Raw genomic sequence first — 10,698 nt, 5'->3', positions numbered from 1 at the left:
TTGAAGGGCCTAGAATTGCCTTTTGGCGGATGTGGCTTTGTTAAAAAAGCCGCACCATCCTCGTCTGGCTTTTCCTTCTTTGGCCCTGCACCCAGCACGTTCAGCTCCTGTGGGTTCACGGGAGATTTGGTGGTGGTGTTCCTGTATGGTAGACCTCGGCATACAGCTGAGTTTCTTGGTGAACCCTTGAGGTACAGGGAAATTTCGGGGAAAAAATAATCACTTTTACATACAGTCCGTCCACACCCAGTGAAATCAGTGGATACCTCTGCAAGCATGAGAGGCTTCAGCTTGTGCTGTTTCCGCAGCATTGCGGAACGTTGTAGTCGACTGACTCTCACACACACACATACACTCTCTCTCACACACACACACACACTCTCTCTCTCTCGCTCACACACACACACACACATACACACTCTCTCTCTCTCTTTCTCTCTCTCACACACACACACTGTCTCTCTCTCTCTCTCTCTCTCTCTCTCTCACTCTCACGCACACACACACACACACACATACACAGTCTCTCACACACTCACTCACTCTCTCTCTCTCTCTCTCTCTCTGTCTCTCTCTCTCTCTTACCCCTGGCACGTCAATATTAGCATGACACAAGATTTAAAACTTACGATAATATCAAACATGGTTGATTTTGTCGCAGCGTCAAAACAAGAAAAAGACTGATTTAAGACCACCATGACCGAGCGCCACGCGACTCCGGCAAGACTCTCATGATTTTACTACGACATAGGAAATTTGCCTGCGCCAGTGAAATCGCTTTAAAAGTCGTTTGGTGTGAAGCAGTGTAAAAATGCACTAAAAGGGTTTGTCCACTAGATGGCAGTCTTAACATTACATCACCTCACTGAAGGGAGGACAGTCTCTCTTTACACATTATTCACAACTAATTCCATATCCCGCCTATGGAGCCCCGCTGATGACATCCTGTATAGATAAAAATAATGCGTGGCCATGCCTTATTAACGCGTGGGAACGGTATCCTAATGTGTGGCCACGACTTCATAAGGCGTGGGAATGAGAGGATTAAGTTGTGGCCATAACTTAGTAAGGTGCGGAACGTGATCACGGCCTATGAAGTCGTGGCCACACGCATTATTTTTATTTATACAGGATGTTACCCTCGGGGCTCCGTACATATCAGTTTTGTTGATTTTCCGAGTGAAAAGAAGTTAACATATTATTTGACACATTGGGGGGAAAACATAAAATGTACCCTAGTTTTTGCACTAGCCACTTGCACTCTCTCTCTCACTCTCTCTCTCACACACACGTACACATACACACCCTCTCTCTCACTCACTCACACACACACACATACACGTACACTGTTTGCACTGTATGATTTATTTTCTTTCTAAAATGTCAATTCAGCAAATAAACAGGAATTGTGTATTAAAATGTACAGAAGTATGTTCTCTGTAGATGACGTGTTCACTTATTTTCACTTATAGAATCAAGTAAATGAAATTAAATCACCTAAACTTTTGCTTATGATTGTCTGATTTTTTTTGGCTAGATCAGAGAAAATGAGTTGCCTGCATTTTACATTCGTTAAAAGTGTGCGTGTGTGTGAGAGAGAGAGAGTGAGAGAGAGAGTGTGTGTGTGTGAGAGAGAGAGAGTGAGAGAGAGAGTGTGTGTGTGTGAGAGAAAGTGAGAGAGAGAGAGTGTGTGTGTGTGAGAGAGACAGAGAGAGAGCGAGAGAGTGTGTATGTGTGTGTGTGTGTGCGTGAGAGAGAGTGAGAGAGAGCATGCATGAGAGCCTGACATCTCTGTAAAAACACCTCTTCATGTTAACCGTGACACTGTCTTTAGATGTCAGAGGGTGTCAGGGAAAAAATGACGTCACATTCAAATTAGGCACAAGAAACAAAACTAGGTACTTAGTGAGTCGCAAGAGCGCGTGGAGTCCAGTGTGCAGATAACGGAAGATTTTAGGAACAAATCAAAATGAACCTAAAAAATAACAGAACGTATACCTATCTGTATTTGTTTTAATAATGCTTGTAATTATGAATTCTTATAACAGTGATCCCTGATGTAACCCTACCTTCACCTTGAAACCATTTGTCACTCCAACTGCACACCTCACCACTGTTTTACTATCCTCATACATGTCCTGCACCACCCTAACATACTTTTCAGCTACACCTGACTTCCTCATACAGTACCACAGTTCCTGTCTTGGCACCCTATCATATGGCTTCTCTAGATCCACAAAGACACAATGTAGCTCCTTCTGACCTTCTCTGTACTTCTCTACCAACACTCTCAACACAAAAATTGCATCTGTGGTACTCTTGCTGGGCATGAAACCCAACTGCTGCTCACTGATCTGAACCTCTCGCCTTAGCCTTGCTTCAACAACTCTTTCCCATACCTTCATGGTGTGGCTCATCAACTTTATACCTCTGTAGTTACTGCAGCTCTGCACATCACCCTTGTTCTTAAAAATGGGGACCAGGACACTGCTTCTCCACTCATCAGGCATCCTCTCACTCTCCAGGATTTTGTTAAACAACCTGGTTAAAAAGTCCACTGCCTTCTCTCCTAAACATCTTCATACCTCCACAGGTATGTTATCTGGACCAACTGCCTTCCATTCTTTATCCTTTTTAATGCTGCCCTCTCTTCCACCTTACTAATTCTCTGCACTTCCTGATCCACTATCTCTCCCCCCGTTGTCCTCCTCTCTCTCTCGTTTTCCTCATTCATTAGTTCTTCAAAGTACTCCTTCCATCTACTCAACACTCTCAGTTCACTCTCTAGTACATTTCCCTCTCTATCCTTTATCAGCCTAACCTGCTGTACATCCTTTCCAGCTCTATCTCTCTGTTTAGCCAAACGATACCAGTCCTTTACTCCTTCTTTACTGTCCAGCCTCTCATACAGCTCATCACAGGCCTGAGCCTTTGCCTTTGCCACCATTCTTTTCGCTATGCGACTAGCCTCACAGTACTCCTGCCTACTTCCTTCATCTCTCTGGTTATCCCACTTTTTTTTAGCTGCCTTCTTCTTCTGAATACTCTCCTGGACTTCCTCATTCCACCACCAGCTTTCCTTGTCTTCTTTCCTCTGACCACACAAAACAGCCAACACATTCTTGCCAGTTTCTCTCACCACCTTAGCTGTAGTTTCCCAGTCCTCAGGTAGCTCCTCACTGCCCCCAAGTGCCTGTTGCAATTTTTCCCTGAACTGCCTGCAACCATCCTCCTCCTTTGGCTTCCACCATCTAATCTTTGGCTCTGTCTTCACTCTCTTCCTGTTCTTTGTTTCTAATCTCATTCTACAGACAACCACCCTATGCTGCCTTGCTACACTTTCCCCTGGCACCACCCAGAGGAAAGAAAAATCAAAAAGGAGATCTCCTTAATATCTCTGTAGTTTCTCCTAGACAACAATGAGATTATATGGAAAGACAAATGAGATTTTACCACAAGTCTCCTGCTGCTCAAATGTGTCTCCTGAGATAAAGACCTTTGTAATCTCACATGTGTCTCCTCTTGAGTTTTAGTAGAGATCTCAGTAAAGACTCCAGTAATCTCACATGTGTCTCTTCTTAGGTTTTAGTAGAAATCTCAGTAAAGACTCCAGTAATCTCACATGTGTCTCCTCTTGAGTTTTAGTAGAGATCTCAGTAAAGACTCCAGTAATCTCACATGTGTCTCTTCTTAGGTTTTAGTAGAAATCTCAGTAAAGACTCCAGTAATCTCACATGTGTCTCCTCTTGAGTTTTAGTAGAAATCTCAGTAAAGACTCCAGTAATCTCACATGTGTCTCCTCTTGAGTTTTACTAGAGATCTCAGTAAAGACTCCAGTAATCTCACATGTGTCTCTTCTTAGGTTTTAGTAGAAATCTCAGTAAAGACTCCAGTAATCTCACATGTGTCTCCTCTTGAGTTTTAGTAGAGATCTCAGTAAAGACTCCAGTAATCTCACATGTGTCTCTTCTTAGGTTTTAGTAGAAATCTCAGTAAAGACTCCAGTAATCTCACATGTGTCTCCTCTTGAGTTTTAGTAGAAATCTCAGTAAAGACTCCAGCAATCTCACATGTGTCTCTTCTTAGGTTTTAGTAGAAATCTCAGTAAAGACTCCAGAAATTAGTATTATACAGTAAGTATTATACATATGTCTGAATTGAATCACACATCTCAATCTCATATTGTGCTCAGATTTACCAAACAACAGCATTAAATAAGTCTCTGTATGGACAAATTCACAGTTCACAGGAATTCACATTTTATTAGAATAAACTAGCAATTTTGCAGCATCCATAATTTAGTAAATCCTTAATTTAATAAATCATAAACTGGATCAAAAGGACTAGTTCACTGAAAAAACAATTATTTGGATGGTAAAACAGCAAGCACTATTAATAAAACCTAATGATACACATACAGGGCAGGATTTACTGGACAAACACTGCATTTGGTCAAGGGTCAGATTCAACTTGCCAATATAATTACCATATACCAGCAAACTTAAGGAAGAACCTGCATCATCAAAGAATTCTTTAAATTTCTGTAAATTCCCAAGACACTCTGTTTGAAGTTCAGATGGGCAGTGCAGGTTGATTAATTTCAGTAAGTCACCCAAAGCCTTCCCTGTAATTTTGTGTCTATTAGCAAAGGTCATTATGAGGAGAAGACTCTCTGCAATAGATATTGGAGCATCTCTGTAAAGGGGACAATCCCCAGCGTTCAAGTTTTTCATTCTGGTTCCATCAACTGTAAGTCTCTCTTTACTACAGTATTCCAGTAGGTTATCATCACAAGCCCACTCTTCATCATTTACATCTACAGAATACAAATATTCCATATCAGATTCAAGTCCTGAATTCTCAATGTCTTTTGTGTGGTCTTGTGCTGTGGGAAATGCTTCACTGTCATTGAAGAGTTCAGGGCCATTTGTCAATAAAGGTCCCTCTAGATGAGACGGGTCACTTTCTAGGCTCCAACAGGAAACACTCTGTTCAAGACAGGGGTCATCTGAACTCTGGCTTGTTGTTGCTGATGGAGACATCATATTGCAAGAATTACAGTTTGATTATATGACCAAAAGTTTTTCTCATTTATTTATAAATATATATATATATATATAAATATATATATATATATATATATATATATATATATATATATATATATATATATATATATATATATATATATATATATTATTATTTATTTACCTACCTGTGTTTTGGGCTCCTGAGTTAGATCCCTTCTGTAATATAAGAGAAATTATATTTATAACACCCAGTTTGAAATGCTAACCTAAATAAGAAATATAAATCAGAATACGATATCTGAAAAGATAGAACAGTTCCCGTTCCGCTTCATTCTTTCGTTCTGTGTGTTTAACATTCAAAAAACATTTCCCATGTTAACTAGTGCACTACACCGTCTACAGCTGAACGTATATTCATTATTCTAAACAAAAAAAAAAAATTAAAAGCGCTAAACAGGCAGTAATGGTTGATTTGAGATGTACCCAGTGAGCGAAGCAGCACTACACTTCCGCGTAACAACTATCATAGCAACGCGCACCCACCAGTTTTGCGAACAAGGTATGCTGGGAAATAATGAAACAGAATGAAGCAACTTACTGTTTATCAGCTGCTTCTTCACAAAACGCTGCGCCATTGTCCAAGTTCTGAAGGAGAGATCCGTGAACGCGAATTTTGTTGTCGTCCCACATCACCCAATTAGAGAACAGCTGAAAACGTCCTGTGATCCTAATTGGTCGTTAACAGTACGGGAGATGGGCTGGGATTGGTTCGTTCAAGTGCAAGTCCTCCTGCGGTGAAGTCAACGAAGAACTGCTGAGGAATCGGGCGGGAAGTTGAAATACACGGTAAATAAACCAAAACATTGCATATTATGCGAGTAATGTTATTTAACAGTACTTGATTTAAAATATGATATTTTTGTCGAAAGACAAGGCCATGTTTTAAGTCATATTTCAGCTGTTGTTAGTCTAGTGGTATAGCTTCATGACGGTCAGCTGGATATCTGGCTACCGATGTTGGTATGCTAACGTTAGCACTGTAACCAAGGACATTTCTACATTTTGTTCAGAGTTTTTAGCTTCACACATACATGCCAATTGCATCTGGTCATTAAACATTACATTTTTTAAATCACTTTTTAGCATATCTGTCTGAAAGTACAGCTCTTCTCCATTTACATTTTAGTAAGCATGAATCTATAGTTTTCTTACAAACATGTCTTTGCAGACATTATAACCCAGACAAGTGAAGTTCACACTTTCATAAAAAGAATGATTGTCAAATGACTGTTTAAAAATGGTAAAAATAATTGTATCCATCAATGTTTTATTAACATATACACTAGTATTCCTACATCAATGTGTTACAGAAAGACTTATTTGACATTTTTTGGGTTGTTTAGATTGGAAAATCACTGGGGTTCCTGTTTGCTCAGACACGATAAGTGTTGTTGGTCTTGGTCTGTATAATATTGTGTGTGTGTGTGTGTGTGTGTGTTTATTTATATATATATATTTATATATATATATATATATATATATATATATATATATATATATATATATATATATATATAAAATTAAAATAAAATATTTTCAATCTTAAAATTTTATGAATATCTTTTTCATAGAATGGCAAGTCCTGGTAGGAAAGGTGCAAGGGAAATGCCCAAGAGAACCCGCTGTCCATCAAAAAAACTAAGGTTCTTTGAGCAGAACACTGATGTACAATTTCATGAACAAGGTGTATTTTTTTGTAATATTTTAGTTTTAGATTCACAGTTAATACATAGTTCACGGTTAATACACAGTTCTAGCACACAAGTGTTATCTTTTAATGAACTTTGAAAAATAGTGGAGTTGTTGATGCTCCTGATGCGAATAAAAGTCCCTCACTGGTTATTATTTATGGCCAAGTGCAAATCAGTGTAGCTGTGGCTACAACAAATACCCAATACATTAGACAATTAAAATATTGGAAGATGATATAGCCATTCCACAGACACTTGTATAAAGTCACATGCTTTTATTAGACAATGAATAAGCCTGAAATCCTGGATGGCACTAGTAGCACCTAGCAGTAGTAATAGTAACCTGATCCATTATGTACAACTCCAAATGAGAAAAAACAGGACGATGTTTCTTCTTTGAATGGGGCCATTTTAAGGATAGTAATGAAGTAAAACAAAAAAAAAAAAACACTGTGATATCAACAGGTAAGTTGTAATCTTGATTACTCTGGACTTGCCTGCCTGCACTCCTGACCTGTCCCCAACAACAAAATCTGCATTCTGATTTGGAGTTGTTCTTAGTACATTTGACATGAGAACCTCAGAATCCCACAAAATCTTTGTTATTTTTGGTGCTTTTGTCCAGTGTGGTTTGTTTGTATGCACATTTGCATGCAGAAGACACTACTTAATGTATTGGTTCCATTGCTTTGTAATTTACCCAGAAATATAGCCAACAATTCTGTAAACAAGACATTTTGATTAATATTTAAGATGTATGACATGGTCTGAAAAACTCCCATTAAAACCAACCTGACCACTAACTTGGAATTCATATATTTACCATATTTTATCATATTGGTTTAATGACCTACAAGTTGATGTTTTAGTTTTTGGAATTTGACATCAGCATTTTTTATGTACTGAAGTTATCTTATTCTATTTTCAGGCCTTTTTGTATTTTTGACATTCGAAGATGGATATACGGCAAACATTTTCAAGTCCTGTGATTTACTGAAAGTGGATGAGTCTCCTATTGGCAGTTTCAAAGAGCTGACACCCGGAGACAAGGTTCTCGCACGGTGGTCTGACAATAAATTTTATAATGCCACCATCGAGTATGTAGGTGAAATCGAGCAAAACCAGGATGAAAAGAAAGGAGCAAGAAAGGACATGAAAAAAAACAATAAAGCTGCTCAGAGATTCTACAGCCTTTCATCACAACCCTCCACAGCCCAACATCCCTACCCAAAGATGCATCTCCAAGCTGCAGGCCAGAGTTTCAACGAGTATCCACCTGCACAAACCCAGTTCAAGCCCCCTTACATACCAACACTGGCATGAACACAGAGTCTCCAATCCCATTTTGGAACAACCAGCCTGTGTATTCACAGCCTGTGGATTCACAGCCTGTGGTACTGCCAGGGACTTCTGACCAGATTCAAAAACAGTCTGAATTCTTGAATTTAGATGAGCATCAGAGACAGGGCATTCCAAGTAATCCAAGTTGCAAGGAATCGTTTCTGGAAGTTTCGTTCTGTCCCTCTGTAAATGATACTCAACCACATCTGCCACCTTTTGTTGAAAGTGCAAATCAGAATATTGGTCTAAACATGAATGATGAGCATTCTAATCCAAGTTCAGCAGATACCGTAATCCTGGAGCGTCATCCATCTCCAGAATGTGGAATCCTCAAAGAGTTCTCACAGACTGGACCAAATGAAGCCAGACCATGGGAACCATGTAGTGCTTGCAGGCAGGAAGTGCAGGCAATGATGGAGGAAAGATGGAGGATGAAAGAGATGCTGTCTAGTATCAGTAAGTGTTTTTGCTGTATTTTACTCTGTTTGTTTTTGAGGAATTTGCTTCCCTGTATTTAATTGTATGCTTAGTATTGGAAGGCAAACAAAGCGGACGAAATCGTGACCACAGTTATACAGCATACTGTAAAAAGTAACACATTTTTGTGGAAAGTAGTATTTTTTCTGACTTATGTGAAGAAAGGTGGTTGTGTACTGATATTTTCTTGATGACACTGATTTGTAAAAACACCAGCACACTTAATTTTAACATCATGAGGCATTGTGTAACAAAACTAGGGTTAATGATATCCACAAATGATACTGGACTGCTTTGAATAGCAATTTGGAAAGGGTTAAACCAGCACATTAAATGTGCATACAGGAAGACACTACTTAATGTATTTGTTACTTTTTTTATTGTAATATTAGTGTTTTCCTGAGTAAATAAATACATACTGCCCAAATAAGCAGCTTTTTAATTCTCATGGGTGCCTTTTACTCAGTTTTGCACATTTCTTATTTTGTTGCTTGCAAGCAGACTGATTGAAAAAAAATCCCAATGCATCCTTTTTTTTCTAGATATTGAACAGCTGCAAGCAGTCAGGGACTTCTTAGACCGAGTTGAGGAGCATAAAGGACTCGACAGTGGACTTCCAGTCTCAAAGCCTAGGCCTGGCCAACATGAGTTATATCCAGACAGTGGACTCTTCCTTTCCTCTACCAGACTCACAGCAATTTACCAGGAGGCAAAAAGGGACTGCCTTCGTCTGTTCCATCTTCTGTTTGAGGAGTTCTTCACTCCTGAAGAGTGCATCAATTCTGTTCCATTTGGAAAACATGGGAAAGTCCCAGAGGGGAAGAAGAGATTGAATAAATCCAAAGTTGATGGAATACTAAGTAAGTATTAGAATTTCTTATATAGGATCACATTCCTTACTGAAGAAACACTAAATGTTCAGTAGTGTTCAAAATAAGCAGTGAGTTTTAAAACACAAAATTATTATTTTCTATAATTGAAAATGCACTTGAAATACAACATCCTTAATTGCAAATCAAAACATTAACCAAATGCATTTATGTTACTCCTTTGCGGAAAGTAAAGAAAAAGTTATATTAGGCTGTTAAATAAATGTGCCAGAAACTCAAAACTCAAACATGTATTGACTGAAAATCTGTTTGAGATTTATATACTCTACTTTGAATTACAGAACTAATATTTAGTGGCAAAACCATTGTTTCTGAGCACTGCTGGAGGTGATCATTGGCTATTGACTAATAGTCTTTGCCATGTTGGATATTCTTCTGTCAATTTGAACAGTAGCTCCCCGCTACTTTCCACATCTTTCAGGCCTTGGTTGCCACTTCAAGATCATGGCTGACCAGCTTATAATTTCCTGCACTTCATCTTCAATTAACTTTTTAATCAAAAGTATGGTCTTCATCAGAACAATGTCTAGAACAATTCATTTTGCCCAGTATTTCATAAGGAAATGCACAACCAACATCTGCAACATTTGCCTTCTTCTACCAAGAACAGGTAGTTATCAAGTTAATGATATTGGACTGATGTTTATTTTTTTACTACTGTTGTGCGCAGTGTGTGGCACATTCTGATCAGTATAGCCAGTATATAGCAGTGCTATGGGTATATGTGCTGTGCTCTTGGTGGTGTTTTATAAAGGCAACGATTGTAAATACTTTCTTTTATTTTCATCTGCAGCGTATGTAATGAGCTGTGGTAAACTGCAGGGATGGGAACCAGCCGATAAAGGCAAACTGAAGAAGGCGGCTGTCAACAAATGTCGTATGAGGGCAACATCAAAAACTTTATAAAGGGAAGGAAGAAAATGACTCAAGGTACTGGGGTTTTGTTTGTTTTTTTTGTTTTGGACACAGAAGGGCCTTTGCCTTGTGTATGTGCCTTCCCAATTCAACATTTCTTTAATTAAGAGAAGCTGGAAAAAGTTCTACAGTTTGTCTCTAATCCTGTTTTGCACAAAGTTTTGGCAAATGAAATCTATTAAACTATTCAATTTTTTTAATTTTTCAAATTTTAGACTAATTATTAGACTTTTATTAGGCATGTTTTATTAGACGTATTAGAAGTAATGCTTGAAATGAGCATAGCTATCTTTC

General features: G+C 38.6%; 2 long non-coding RNA genes across 2 annotated transcripts in view; both read right to left on the bottom strand.

The window, feature by feature from the left end:
- Positions 1 to 1,176: 1,176 nt before the first annotated feature.
- Positions 1,177 to 10,698, bottom strand: part of LOC119263902 — a 13,679-nt gene continuing 4,157 nt past the window's right edge. The window contains exons 2-3 of the long non-coding RNA XR_005130621.1: positions 2,609 to 2,611; positions 1,177 to 1,254 (exon numbers count right to left, since the gene is read on the bottom strand). This is a non-coding gene — a long non-coding RNA (uncharacterized LOC119263902). The remainder of the gene's footprint in view (positions 1,255 to 2,608; positions 2,612 to 10,698) is intronic.
- LOC119263903 lies at positions 4,608 to 5,701 on the bottom strand. The gene is made up of 3 exons (XR_005130622.1): positions 5,629 to 5,701; positions 5,216 to 5,246; positions 4,608 to 5,029 (listed from the first exon to the last, which is right to left on the bottom strand). It is a non-coding gene; the product is annotated as an uncharacterized LOC119263903 (long non-coding RNA).

Source organism: Pygocentrus nattereri, chromosome 8 (assembly GCF_015220715.1).
Source record: "Pygocentrus nattereri isolate fPygNat1 chromosome 8, fPygNat1.pri, whole genome shotgun sequence".
Taxonomy (NCBI): domain Eukaryota; kingdom Metazoa; phylum Chordata; class Actinopteri; order Characiformes; family Serrasalmidae; genus Pygocentrus; species Pygocentrus nattereri.
Note: the sequence above shows the minus strand (reverse complement) of the source record. Positions and strands in the feature narration are given on the sequence as shown.